The sequence below is a fragment of the Neovison vison genome, chromosome 6, assembly GCF_020171115.1.
Source record: "Neovison vison isolate M4711 chromosome 6, ASM_NN_V1, whole genome shotgun sequence".
Lineage (NCBI taxonomy): Eukaryota > Metazoa > Chordata > Mammalia > Carnivora > Mustelidae > Neogale > Neogale vison.
In genome coordinates this window covers 161,442,881-161,458,001 of record NC_058096.1, presented here as the reverse complement: position 1 = coordinate 161,458,001, position 15,121 = coordinate 161,442,881, and the positions used below count along the sequence as shown (strand labels likewise).

At 43.4% G+C, this 15,121-nt stretch overlaps 1 pseudogene; it reads right to left on the bottom strand.

The window, feature by feature from the left end:
* Positions 1–14,196: 14,196 nt before the first annotated feature.
* On the bottom strand, positions 14,197–15,054 carry LOC122910166 (annotated as a pseudogene).
* Between the last annotated feature and the right edge of the window lie 67 nt (positions 15,055–15,121).

Genomic DNA, 15,121 nt, shown 5'->3' with positions numbered 1-15,121 from the left:
GGCTCAGATCATGATCACAGAGTCCTGAGATTGAGCCCCGCATTGAACCTGCGTTAGCATGGAGCTCCCTGCTCAGTGAGGAATCTGCTTCTCCCTCTCCCTCTGCCTCTCTCCCTGCTCATGCTCTCTCTTCCACTCATGCTCTCTCTCACGCTCTTGCTCTCTCTCAAATAAATCTGAATACAAAACAAAATGGAAAGCCATAATCTCACTCCGTCTGCTTTCAAATTGAATGGTAGCTCCCCCTCTGAGCGCAGTAATGCAGATGTGTCCAAGGCTTAATCTAGTAGGTTCCACACCCTTTTTTTTTTCCTGAGCTCCTGATGGTTCTGCTGCCCCGAAGGCCAGTCTTCTTCTTCCTCCAAGGACACAGGGCTAGCTGAGCCAGCCTGTAGCACCATTTCTTTGGATTTAACCCTAACAATTCTTCCTCCCAACCAAGTGAGGATAAAAGAGACTAGTGAATTTCCTCTTTGCATCCAAGGAACTTTATATGATACACAAGTACCTTTCTTCAAAGCCTGAAGAATAAAACAGGCAGTTTTATCTTATGATCAACTGTTTCAGTGTGAAGTCAAGAGGTCAGTGTTCCTCAAAGAGCAAATCCAATCACCTCAAATGGATGGACGGTTAATGAAACATCTTAGTTCTCGCGAGCACAACCCTTTGATGCCAGAAGAGACCCAGACCCCAATGGCCTTATCCCCACCCAGACCATGTACAGTTAGACAGAGACTCACTGAGGGGAAGAAACTGCCCAGGGCATCAGCCAGAGGTGTTTTTATCCCATGAGGCAGATTTGGGGGAGTGGGGGTGGTAAGCCTTGGTCACCCTGTAGCCCACCTTGCAGTGTGTAACCTGGTGCTCTAAGGGAATGAGGCTTGGGCCTCCCACTGACCTCTGAGCCTCTGAACACCAACCTCCCCTACCCCAACCCCAACACAAAACCCAGTAGCTGGCCAGCAAGGAGGAAGAGAAAATATGTGGTCCAGTAGGTAACTGCTGAAAGGCTTTTTTCTCTCCAGTCAGCTCACAGGGGCCCCCATCTGAATGGCATGTGGAGGGTGCGAGCCTTGCAGCCTATGAGAGCCAAGCAGGAGCCACCAGGATGAGCCTCAAAGGGGTTGTGCTGGGTGGGGTGAGCAATGCCTTCAAACATGGCTCAACACTGAGACCAGTAGGAGAGGAGAAACAGCTGCCGCTGTTCCCAGCAGTCACCCCGGCAGTAGACCTCCTCATCCCATTGCCCTTGCTTCTATCTTCACCCTTGGGTGAATGGAACAACTTGGGAGAGTTTGGATGAGAATATATGGTTGATCCAACAAATTGCTCATCACTTTCCTCAAATTTCTCCAATAAAGAATGCCAAAAACTAGATCAGGTCTGGGGAAACACTCCTGCCTCTTAATCTTTGCTGTACCTAATCAGTAGAAACATATATGTAACCATTTGGTTTACGAGTTTACTTGTTGAATCATTCAATTATGGAGACCAATTTCAATGACTTTGGTCTGAAGATAGACTTTAGGAAGTTCCCCAAATTGCCCTACTCCCCAGGCTGTAGTCCTGTTGGTGAAATTGCACTTGTTAGACCCTGGGAACCACTATTTAAAAAAAAGAAAAAAGAAAACAGTGGGAGACAGTTGATGAGCAGCAGAATTTCCATGGAACAGCAACTAGAGATCAAAGAAGAATGGTCCTTTCCATACAGCTAGATACTAACATGTTTTATCACCCCAGGATTACAATTCTGCACAGCACATACTCTGCACACTCCCATTCTCCTTCCCCGGGACTACCACCCAACACACACACACACACACACACACACGATCCACCCAATCCCATCTGTAGCAACCAATTCCCTCCAACCCTGACTTTCTACCTTTAGGTCCGTCAGCCCTGGCTGAGCTGCTTCTCTCCCTTTTTTTTTTAAAGCAGATTTTTAAAAAAAAGATTTTGTTTGACAGAGAGATCACAAGTAGACAGGGAGGCAGGCAGAGAGAGGAGGGGAGAAGCAGGCTCCCTGCTGAGCAGTGAGCCCCATGCGGGGCTCAATTCCAGGACCCTGAGATCATTACCTGAGCTGAAGGCAGAGGTTTAACCCACTGAGCCACCCAGGCACCCCAGCTTCTTCTCTCCTTAACCCAAGGTTCTATCCCTTCCTTGTTACATACAGTTAGAGGCAGAAAACACACAAATTCAGATCTGTATATTTAAAGAGTATGTTTTTATCTCAGCATGCAAATAAGTTGGGAAATGGCAGTACACTCAGTACAAGCCATTTTTATACTGCCATTTTATATATGAGAAAGGAGTAAAGAGTATTACAGGAATTACTACTACAGAGAGTGAGTTACCACGGCCCTCAAGGCGACATGTGGAGTCAACATGAGGAAGGAAGTTGGAAAAAACAAATTTTACTCCTGTAGCCCTAAGAATCCTTAAGTGGGACCTGGGAAGGCAGCAGGTGGCTGTGGAGACTGGAAAACAGGCTGCTGAGGGGCACCATGCTCTGTCATTGCCATATTTTTTTGGTCTAGGGGAAAAGGAAAAACAAAAACAAATGTTAGAAAATAATGGCACCATAATGACCCAAATAATGGGGCCTCACCCTGCAAAACCGAGGCTTGCAAAAAAGGAAAATGACACTATTGGGAAGCAATGGGAGAAACCCGAGGCCATATTCCTTTAGGGTTACTCCCTCCTCCTCACTGCCCCCAGCTGTCAAACACTGTCTCTCCCATCCCTGAGAAACAGATACCCCTTTCTTCACCCTCCCCCAGCCTCCTCCAGCCTGCCACTTCCCTGACACTCCCACATCAGCACTCAGTCCTGGAATATGCTCACATGTTAGCCCCACAGGCTCAGGGCTGGATGTACTAAGCCTCCCTGAGAGCCAGAATTCAACATGGAGAGGGAGATGGAATTGGGATGGCTGAGCATTTACCTTACACCCACATGGGCACCGTGGTTCTCTCGTGCCGTAATAGTTGAGAACATTCCACGATAAGAAGTAATATCTAATATAAAACAAAATACATTTTTAATCAAAAAGCATTTCTCGTATGTTATCAAAGGTACTTTAAAACAAAATGTAGAGGGGTACCTGGCTGGATCGGTTGGTAGAGCACATGACTCTTGATCTTGGGGTTGTAAATTCAAGCCCCACATTGGGTATAGAGATTATTTTAAAATTAAAAAATCTTCAAAAAGAAGTTATGTAGTAAATATTAACTTTGGGGCGCCTGGGTGGCTCAGTCGTTAAGCATCTGCCTTTGCCTTAGGCCTATCTGCCTACCTGTGATCTTGGGATCACAGTCTCTGGGATTGAGACTCGCATCTGGCTCCCTGTTCAGTGGGAAGCCTGCTTCTCCCTCTCCCACACCCCCCCACTGTGTTTCTTCTCTCACTGTCTCTCTCTGTCAAATAAATAAATAAAATCTTATTTTAAAAATAAAATATTAACATTTGCCCTTTTCTGAAAATATTTAAACTTCATGTAATAACAAAAAAAGATAGTGAAGATATTATCAAGCAAAAGTGTGTGCGTGTGTGTGTTAGCGTATGTGTGTGGTGCCTATATACATATACTTTTGGGTACAAAAATTATTACATGAGCAATCTTCACCTACACAATGGCTGAACTATAATAAGCAAGTGTAATAAGAGTTATCCATGGTACAACAGTAGTCTCGCTCGTAAAACCCTGCTCCTTTTTAAGTTTCTTGAAACTGGGCTCATTTTACTTTATGAGACAAACATATGATGTTAGCAGTTCTAAGATGAATTTGAATATCTTGGTTTATTTAAGGAGCAAATGAAGAGGTGTTGCAATCAATTACTGAGTGCTGGAAAAGGATCACTCCTGCATATAACTGAGAAGTGGAACTGATTTGGTCAAAAGTGTCGCTCAAGCTACATTAAGCATATTTTAACACACAAAACTGATTTTAGAATCATGAAACAGGGGTGCCTGGGTGGCTGAGTCAGTTAAGTGTCCAACTCTTGATTTCGGCTCAGGTCACAATCCCAGGGTTGTGAGATCAAGCCCTGCATCAGGCTCAGCACTGGGCGTGGAGCCTGTTTGGGATTTTCTCTCTCCCTCGGACCCTTACCCACCTCTCTCTCTTTCTCTTAAAAAACATTTAAAAATAGAATCATGAAACAAAGAAATGCATTTTCCACTTTGAGTGTAACATCTATTCATGGGCAAATCTGCTAATCAACTAAGTTTTGCAAATAAGGGAATAACCATGTTAGAATTATACTATTAAAACTCACCCATTTGATATGTTTTAAAATGCTTTAGCTTCTTTCAGCTTCTCTGAGAGTTTCTGTCTGGCGCTTCTATTGCCTCCAGAACTATTCACTCCAAACTCACTGTCACATCCTCATCTGCATACTAGGACGTCTCATGGGTTGTGTGCTATGAAGTAATGTAAGCAGTTTTTAGTTCAATCTTATTTTCTATCTAACATTTCAATTCAGAAGTTCAAAATGAATTTGGAGGATCCAAAGAATATCATCATTCTTAGATGCATGGAAAATTTATATATGAAAATATATTCATTCCTTCTCATGAAATTGAGAGCCAAGTTTCAGAATTCTTACATAGGATCACCAACAATATCAAGATGATCACCAACAATATCTTTCCCATGCACCTTATGGTTTAGCAGTCAGTTTATTATATAGAACTTGGACTATCTGGGGAGAAAATCTTACTTTAACTTAAACCTAGAAAAATTCACATAATTAGTTTCATGATAAAGATATTACCCCAGTTGGGGCGCCTGGGTGACTCAGTGGGTTAAAGCCTCTGCCTTCGGCTCAGGTCATGATCCCAGGGTCCTGGGATCAGGCTCTGAGTCCGGCTTTCTGCTCAGTGGGGAGCCTGCTTCCCCACCTCTCTCTGCCTATCTGCCTACCTGTGTTCTCTGTCAAATAAATAAATAAAATCTTAAAAAAAAAAAAAAAGATATTACCCCAGTTGTTACATCATAGGGCAGATCTTCATTACTGTTCTTGCCCCCAAGCTAAAATGTAATACTACATTTTGGCAGTTATTTTAAGAGCCATAGCCTGATTGATCAAAAGCATGTATCGCCTTGTTATCACAGAGTTCAGAATTAAAATAAACTTGAAGTTGGGACACACAGGGGGCTTAGTCAGTTAAGCATCCGACTCTTGATTTCAGTTCAGGTCACCATCTCAGAGTCGTGAAGACTGAGCCCCGTGTCTGGCTCTGTGTTGGGTGTGGAACCTGCTTAAGATTCTCTCTCTCTCCCTCTCCCTCTGCCACACCCACCCCTGCTTGTGTGTGCATGCAAGTGTTCTCTCTCTCTCTCTCAAAATTAATGAGGGCACTTGTTGTAATGAGCACTGGGTGATATATACAACTGATGAATCACTAATTCTACTTCTGAAACTAACTAAATAAAATAAACTCAGTGTCATATATGAAAACTAAATACTGATATTGAGTTGGGTCAAAAATTTGTATGTGGGGCGCCTGGGTGGCTCAGTGGGTTAAGCCGCTGCCTTCGGCTTAGGTCATGATCTCAGGATCCTGGGATCAAGTCCCACATCGGGCTCTCTGCTCGGCAGGGAGCCTGCTTCCTCCTCTCTCTCTCTGCCTGCCTCTCTGCCTACTTGTGATCTCTCTCTGTCAAATAAATAAATAAAATCTTTAAAAAAAAAAAATTTGTATGTGTATATGTATAGTATAGTGGTTCCCAAAATGTGGTTCTAGGATCCCTAATGGGCTCCAACATTCTTTCAAGGTGTCCGATATTTTTGTAATGCTACTAAGTTAAATAATTTTAACTTTTCTTTGTCTAAAAAGTACATAGTGAGAGACGCCTGGCTGGCTCAATTGGAGAAGCATGCGACTCTTATTTTTGGTGTCATGAGTTCGGGTCCCACACTGGGTGTAGAGATTACTTACTTTTTTTTTTTTTAAGGATACTACCACAAAAGTAAAAAGAGAAGCCACAGAATGGGGAAAAATATTTGTAATTCATATATCTTGATATGGGACTTGTATCCAGAAAATATAAAAATGTTTATGACTCAGTAAGAAGACAAATAACCAAATATAGTATAGGAAAAGGAGCTAATACACATTTCTCCAAAGAAGAGATACAAACAGGTAATTGACATGAAAAGATATTCAACATCATTAGCCATTAGGGAACTGTAAATCAAAACTCCAATGATTTACAACTTCACATCCTCTAGGATGATTATAAACAAAAAAACAAATAGTAAGAAGTGTTGGCAAGGACTGACAAAATTGGAACCCTCATATATTATTAGTGGGAATGAAAAATGGTGCAGCCACTTTGGAAAACAGGCAATTCCCCAATTAAAAAGATTTACCAGGGGGGGCGCCTGGGTGGCTTAGTGGGTTGGGCTGCTGCCTTCGGCTCAGGTCATGATCTCGCATCCCAGGATCGAGTCCCACATCAGGCTCTCTGCTCAGCAGGGAGCCTGCTTCCTCCTCTCTCTCTCTCTGCCTGCCTCTCTGCCTACTTGTGATCTCTCTCTGTCAAATAAATAAATAAAATCTTAAAAAAAAAAAATTACCAGGGGCACCTGGGTGGCTCAGTCATTAAGTGTCTGCCTTCGGCTCAGGTCATAATCCCAGGGTCCTGGGATTGAGCCCCGCATCAGGCTCCCTGCTCAGTGGGGAGCCTGCTTCTCCCTCTCCCACTCCCCATGCTTGTGTTCCCTCTTTCACTGTCTCTCTGTCAAATAAATAAAATCTTAAATATTATATACATTAAAACATAAGTGAACAGAAGGGTTACCATATGACCCAGCAATTCCACACCTAGGTATACACCCAAGAGAATTAAAAACATATACCCACATAAAAACTTGCATGTGAAGGTTCATAGAAACATTATTCATAGTAGTCAAAATGGAGTAAACAATCTAAATGCCCCTGAAGTAATGAGTAAATTAAAATGTAGTATATCTATACCATGGAATAATAGTCAACTATAAATAGGAATAAAATACTACTACATGTCACATCATGGATGAGCCTTTAAAACATTATGACAAGTGAAAAAAAAAGTCAATCACAAAAAAACAGGTATTATTCCATTTATATACGTCCAGAAGAGGCAAATCTATATAAAGGCAGAAAGATGGTTATATAGGGTTGGGGCAGAAAAGAGTGAGAGAATAGTGAGTGACTGCTAATGGGTATGAGGTTTCTTCGGGAGGTGATGAAAATGTTTCTAAAACTGTAATAATTGGGGGAGGTGGGTTGAAGGGATGGGTTAAATGGGTGATGGGTATTAAAGAGGGCATTTGCAGTGAGGAGCACTGGGTGCTGTATGTAAGTGTTGAATCACTAAACTCTACTCCTGAAACTAAAAAATAAAATTGTGATAATCGTTGCACAACTCTTTGAAAATACAAGAAGCCACAGAATTGTACATTTTTAAAAGCTGAATTTAGTAGTGTGTGAATTACATCTAAATGAAACTATTAAATATACACAAAAGTCAGCACCCCTATTATGATATGATCTGTCCTTAATATTCTATTTTATTCTTTTTTTTAAAAGATTTTATTTATTTGACAGAGAGAGATCACAAGTAGACAGAGAGGGAGGCAGAGAGAGAGGGGAAGCAGGCTCCCTGCTGAGCAGAGAGCCTGATGCAGGACTCGATCCCAGGACCCTGAGACCATGACCTGAGCCAAAGGCAGCAGCTTAACCCACTGAGCCACCCAGGCACCCCTGTTCTTAATAGTCTAACTTCATTTCCCACTATCTCCCTTTTCCCTCCAGTCTACCTTTACTTCAAAGATGCCAAGCACGTTGCTGCTTCAGGTCTTTCACATTTGGTGTTTCCTGCTTCAAATTCTTGTATTTCAGATATGTAAACTGTCTCATTTCCTTCAAGTTTTTACCAAAACATTACTTTCCCATTGTTATCCAAATGAAAATTTCAACCCCCTTATACGCTCTCTCAATCTTCACTCTCCTTTTCTTTTTCTTCACATTTTTTGATATTTAAAATACTAAATATTCTATTTTCTTACTTATTTTCTCATACTTTTATCTCTTCTCGGCCTTTTGGCTAAGATCAAGTGTTATTTTCTCATACTTTTAAATATTAGCTAAATGAGTGCAAAAATCTTGCCTGATTGTTAAATACTATACATTCAGCACATAGAACAACATCATACATACAGAATCTCAAAACTGTATGTTGAGAGCATATCTTTACAATATAAGCGGTTTATATATAAAGGTATAAGAAAAACACTAAGACTTCAATATTGGGCAAAATGAATAAAGGTAACTCCCAGAAAAGGAAATGCAATTAGTAATAAATCATGACAAAATAATTTCAATATTACAGCGAATGGAAAATGTAAAAAGTTACCTGAGATACCATTTTAGCCTATCATATTCATCATAGTTTAAATGGTAATAAAATCATGCTAATGCTATGTATCAAATGTCCTAAAATGATCCTGTATTCTTTTTCTGGTTATCTTTCTCTCAAAACAATCCAGGGGCTTCTGGGTGGCTCAGATGGTTAAGCATTCGACTCTTGATTTTGGCTCAAGTCATGGTCTGGCTCAGAAGACTGAGCCCTGTGATTGGCTCCAAGTCAGCAAGGAGTTTGCTTGAGGATACTCTCTCTCCTCTCCCTCTACCCATCTCTGCTCCCACCCGCTCAGGTCACACACTCTCTAAAATAAATTTTTTACAAAAAAAAGAAGAAGAAGAAGAGCACGTGGGTGGCTCAGTCAGTTAAGCATCTGTCTTCAGTTCAGCTCAGGTCATAATCCCAGGGTACTGGGATTGAGCCCCGCATCCGGCTCCCTGCTCAGTGGGAAACCTGCTTCTCCCTCTTTCTCTCCCTTGCCCCTCCCTGGACCCTCTCATGCTCTCTCTCATGCATGTTCTGTTTCTCTAATAAATAAAAATTCTTAAAAAAAAAATAAAAAAAGGGAAAAGAAAACAATCCAAAGACAGAAACGACTTTATGTACAGATGAATATAGAATGCCAAAACAGAGAAGACAAATGAAATCCCAACAATAGTGAAACACTTAAACTGAGGAACAACAACTGTATTAAGTCATCAAAATTATATTTCCAAGGCAACTGGCTGGTTCTGTTGATAGAGCATGCAACTCTTGATCTCAGGGTTGTAAGTTTGAGCCCCATGTTGGGTGTAAAAGGATACTTAAAATAAATCTTTTTAAAGAAATTAGGTTTCTGAAGATTATATAGTAATAAATGAAAATGCTTACATATGTAATGGAACAAAACACACCATAAAGCTCTACAAAGTGATCATACTATATAATTAAACTATAATGACTTGATTGAATATCACAGAGCCACAAAGAAATTATGATACTACTACAGGGCAATTTACCAATTTAAAATGCACACATACTTTCAAATATAAATATTTTCCTAGAAATTCAAGGTGTGACCAATTCTCCTACCTAAGAATTTTCATTCACTGATTCAATAGCTTATACTGAGCATCTCTTACATGATTGGCCGTGTGCTGGACAATGGGGATTTAAAGATGAATTATTATCTCAGGATAAAAGACCATAGATCAGTGGGGGAGATAAAGATAGGATAGTATAACATTTGGAAAAGAGTTGGATAGAATTTTGTTCTACAGTTGAAAACTAGCTGTTAACAATGTTTTCTGAGAAAGTGGGTATTTGGGAGCTATATTGGCCAGATAAAGAATGCATAAGCTAAAGACTATTTCCCAAGGTAAAGAAAACCATGGGGCCAGAGGGAAGGAGTGGATAAAGGACAGACATCACTTTTTGTTTTTAAGATTTTATTCATTTGAGAGAGAGAAAGACAGAGAGAGCACAAGCAGGGGGAGGGGCAGAGGGAGAAGGAGAAACAGACTCCTGGATGAGCAGGGAGCTGGACGTGGGGCTCAATCCCAAGACCTGGACATCACAATCTGAGCTGAAGGCAGACACTTAGCCGACAGAACCACCCAGGTGCCCTCCAGGACAGACATCTTGTTCGAAGATCGTAAAAAGTTTACTGTGGCAGAGCATAATAATGGTAATTGAGAGGTAATCGTTCTCACATTGAGATGAATAACATGGATAAAAACAGACTCCTACCAGATGAACTACTGTTTACTTCATGATAAACACTTTACTGAGCATATATCTACTGTTTCTGAGGTAGTTTGTTTCACCATCTTTCATATGCTGATAGGGAGTCTGAGATAGGCTCAGATTAGCAGCCATGCCAACAGCATAAAGCTGGTAAGTGATGGGAGTCTAGATTAATACCGAGTGCCTGAGCTCTGAGCTATCTTTTCTTCCCCTCAGATCTGGCTAAGAAGAGTCAGCCCATATCACTTCAGGACCCCAACCTCTCCTGAAAACAAGTATCGATACATGCAAAAATTTGACCAGACTGCAAAGTAATTAAGCCGAATGAAAAATGAAGGTCTAGGGATGCCTGGGTGGCTCAGTTGGTTAAGTGTCTTTGTCTCTTTTATTTATTTATTTATTTATTTATTTATTTATTTATTTATTTTGTCTTTTTAAGTGCCTTTGGCTCAGGTCATGATCCCAGGGTCCTTGGTTTAAGCCCCACGTCGGACTCCCTGCTCAGCGGGGAGCCTGCTTCTCCCTCTGTCTGCTCCTCCCCATGCTTGTGCTTTCTCTCTCTCTGACAAATAAAATCTTAAGAAAAAAGAAAAAGAAAAATGTGGGTCTCAAAAGATTACAAACTGGGACGCCTGGGTGGCTCAGTTGGTTAAGCAGCTGCCTTCGGCTCGGGTCTTGATCCCGGGGTCCTGGGATCGAGTCCCGCGTCGGGCTCCTTGCTCGGCGGGGAGCCTGCTTCTCCCTCTGCCCCTGCCTGCCTCTTTGTCTGCCTGTGTTCGCTCGCTCTCTCTCCCTCTCTCTCTGGCAAATAAATAAATAAAATCTTAAAAAAAAAAAAAAGATTACAAACTATAAGATTCCATTTTTATAACATGCTCGAAATGACAAAATTACAAAGACTAACACCAGGTTAGTGGTTGTCAGGTGTTATCTCATGTGGCCCTTAGAAACATTCTATGAGGTACAACTCCCATTTCCTTGGTATCTTTTGAGTTTCTGATGGTTTTCTTCTACCTCAAAAGTCATTCTTCCTTTTCTTCCAAGAACGCTGCTACAGCTCCTTCTTGGAGGTTAATCCTAGCAAATCTTCCACTCAGTTAAGGATAGTAGACACCAGCCAATTTTTTCTTTGCACTCAAGGGACCTTATATAGGCTAACACACAACTTTTCTCAAGCTCTTTAGAGCCAAATATGCATTACTTTCTAATTATTAACAAATGCATCATGTGAAGTCAAGAAGAGACCAAAATGGGTGGCTCAGTGGGTTAAGCCGCTGCCTTGGGCTCAGGTCATGATGGTAGGGTCCTGGGTCTCTGCTCAGCAGGGAGCCTGCTTCCTCCTCTCTCTCTGCCTGCCTCTCTGCCTGCTTGTGATCTCTCTCTGTCAAATAAATAAATAAAATCTTAAAAAAAAAAAAAAAAAAAAAAAGAGAGACCAAAATGGGACTCTTGGATGGCTCAGTCGGTTAAGTGAGCTCAGGTCATGATCCCAGGATCCTGGTATGCAGCCCAGCGTCAGCATCGGCTCCCCACTCAGCCCGGAGCCTGCTTTTCCCTCTGCCTGCCGCTCCCCCACTTATGATCTGTCATTCTTTCGCTCTGACCAATAAACCTTAAAAAAAAAAAAAAAAAGGAGGCCAAATGTTCCTCAAAGGGCAAATCCAATTACTGCAAAGGGGATCAATGGCTAATTACCGATCTTAATCCTCCCCGGCCCTCCATAAACCTCAGAAGCCAGGTAAGATCTGGGCTCCAACAGCCCTGCCCACACCCCTCAGTCCACCCCTAGCTACTGAGTCACTGAGGGGGGAAAAGGCACAGGGTCCCCAGCCAGATGATTCCTATGCCCTGAGGCAGATTTGAGGATGAGGGGGAATGAGTTCAGGTCACAAGACAGTTGACCCTCAGCAGGACTGCTCTTCCGCCTTCCAGTGCTCCAAAGCAGGTGAGAGCTGCTGCCTGGGCCCACGGCCTCCCCTTCCCCACATCCCAGAAAGTGGTTGCCCGCCGCTCCCCAGCCCAGTTACCTGTCAGTACCCAACGAGTCTGAAAAGGAACACGGTGGCAGTGGGCAGTTAACGGTTGCCTCAGCTCTCAGGTCGCAAGTGGGGGCGCATCTGAGCACGTGCTTAGCACAGCCAATCAGAGGCAAGGGAGGACTGATGGCCGCCTCTGAGTGGCTGGCCTGAAGGCGCGAGTTTCACAGCCAGTCAGAGCCAGATGAGCTCGAAGTAGGGCCTCTCGGGGGCACGTCCTTCAACTGCGGGAGGAACGTTGGGGTGACATGTCTAGGGGTGCCAGCCTTGTGGCCAGTGAAGGCCAAGAAAAGAAGGCAAGTCTTAGGGGTTCACGGGCGAGAGCCATGGGAACATCTACGGCTCTCACCCTTGTGCTCTGTCAGGCCTCAGCGCTGTGAATAAATAATAGGAGGCTGAGAACTACATAAGAGCTAGCCGGATTCACGCTGTTCCTTCTGCCATAGATACCTTCTTGCATTCCTTCCCAGTTGACTTCAGTTCTTCATTCAAAGACCAGTTCAACGCCTCTTTCTCCCTAAGCTTCCACCAGCCTGAGAGGATCTGACCTGTAGTCATCCTGCACGGAGATTGCCCTACCTTGAGAGTTTGTCACACAGCCAGGAATTGGGGGCAGAAATGCAGAGAAACGACTTGCAAGGGCTTTGGGGTCAGGGGCTGAGCTTCATTCACAGCCAGGTTTCACAGCCTCCGTGCTGAGTAACCTCAGGGAAGAGAATGGACCTCTCTGGGATCAGCTGTCTCATCAGTAGAAGGGAGGAAGATGGACAAGACTTCATTAGAGCGGCTGGACTGTCAGGCAGATAAACCTGACAAAGGGTCTTATCACTTCCCTAACCTGAATGCGGGAAGTTCAGGAGCTGAGGAGGGGGAGGGGGATTGAGGGCACCTTCTATTACCTAAAGGTTTTTTGGGAACAGGCACTTCCAGATTTGGGGCAGCTCAAGCACGCATTGGCAGAAGTGGACAGAGCAGATGGAAGCCCCAGAAAGTGTTCTGTAGCATGAAGAAAATGGCTTGGGGCAGAGTGAGGTCGCCATACCAGGAGGAACGGGAAGGAGGACCCTCCTCCAAGGAATGCTGAACAAGAAGACCCTTCTGACTTTATCCCAGATTCAGGACCTGGGACTGAAAAGGGAGCCAGTTCTGCGGTAGTTTCCTTTCAGGATTGTGAGTATTTTTGTCTCTGAAATGAGAGGACTGGGCTAGACATCTCATGGGGGACAACTGGCTTTTAGAAGGCAGCTGAACTTTGGAGGCCCAACATTCCCAAACCCTTTCACTGTCCACCCTTGACATCATGACTTTCATTAGGAGCACCTCCCACTCCACTCCTATATCCTCTACAATTTGTCTTAGTGTCTCCTTCATTTTCAACATACTAAATACTAAAATCTCTCTGTCCCCTAAGGACCAGACTTTAATCTTCTCAAGAGTGGCTGTTCTTTCTCAAACATTCCCTGGTTCTAAAGGATTTGGTGGAGAAAATGATGATCTCCTTGCAGCTCATTTCCCCTTCCCAGTCATGTCTCTGTCCTCCTCCCTCAAATGTCCATCTCCTCTGAAATGCAGGCCCTCAGACTCTGCCACCACTACATCGCAGTCATATCTACCGACAACCTGCCAATCCCTTCATTCACTGAAGACTCTTCACCTGGCTTACAGTCTTGCTCCTTCATTACATTACTCTCTATCATGCTTTTCAGCCATGATCACTGATGTTCACTCCAGTACCTTGGACCCAGTTCCTCAACTTCATTGTCAGCAGTCCTTTCTGCATCTCACTGGGTAGATGTCTACTTTGCCATCTCTTTTATGTCCATTTCAAGCATCCTACCCTCCAGAAACCACTTTCTATTTCCTACCACTTGTCTTAATAGCTCTTAGCTCTTCTCCAGTAATGCCCTGACCCCTTTGCGGTCTCCAAATTATTGGTTCACCACTCTTTTTTTTTTTTTTTTTTTGGAAGAGAGCTTTTTATTACTTTTATGTACAGAAAATTCAACAGCATCCACTTAGCCCAGTTTGGTGGCCAGTTCTTTAGCCTTTGCATTCTCCAGCGTGGCAATGTGAACCACCAACTTTGGACCCAAGGTGTTGCCTCCCCAGACACAGAAGATCTCACCATATCTGTCACTGGAATTGGTCCTGATTGCTTTCACCAGCTTAGCCAAAGCTCCTTTGTCTTCCAAGTTAACTATGTGAAGGCAACAGTGGTGCAGATCTTCCTGTGGATCGGATACCCTAGCCTGGCTTCTTCCTTGACAGTGTGGTAGGGAACCTCTATCTCGTGACACAGAGCAGATAGGACAACAGCCCCACCTCAATGGGATCCACATCATGTGCAATCTTTACCAGCTGAGCCTTCTTGTTTTCCACTAAGGTGGTGACAGTATTAACCCAAACTCAAAAGACAGGGGACCGCTTAGTTGGGACATCCCCTTTGCTGGGACATCCCCTTTGCTGGCAGCTTTCTTTTCAACCCACACCAACAATTTCTGCTTTTTCTCCTGCTTTTCTCCAGTCTGTATTTGGGCCAGCTCAAGCAGTCGAATAGCTGTTTGGTGGTCCAAGGCCTGGGGGAACTGGTTAATCACGGGAGACACTTTTGAACATTTTACAGAGACTAGCTCCTTGCCATTACAACAAGATGTCATGGGGACATTTGACAAAGTGGTTGAAGTCCCTTTTGGCTGGATGTCCTGTCCAATGCTAAGATTCTTGGTCTTTTTCTCAAACACGGTATTGACCACATTCTTGGCCTCCAGCTTCTTACAGCATCAGGGACTGGGGCCAGCTTCTTCCCCTTTGCCTTTGCTTTTGGGATCTTGGATGGCTGGAAGAGAGAGTGGTTCACCACTCTTTCTGCCCATAACCCATCTTGTTTCTTTGCTTCCCTTCACCTAGTTACGATGCTGTGGCCCCATCACTATACCAGTT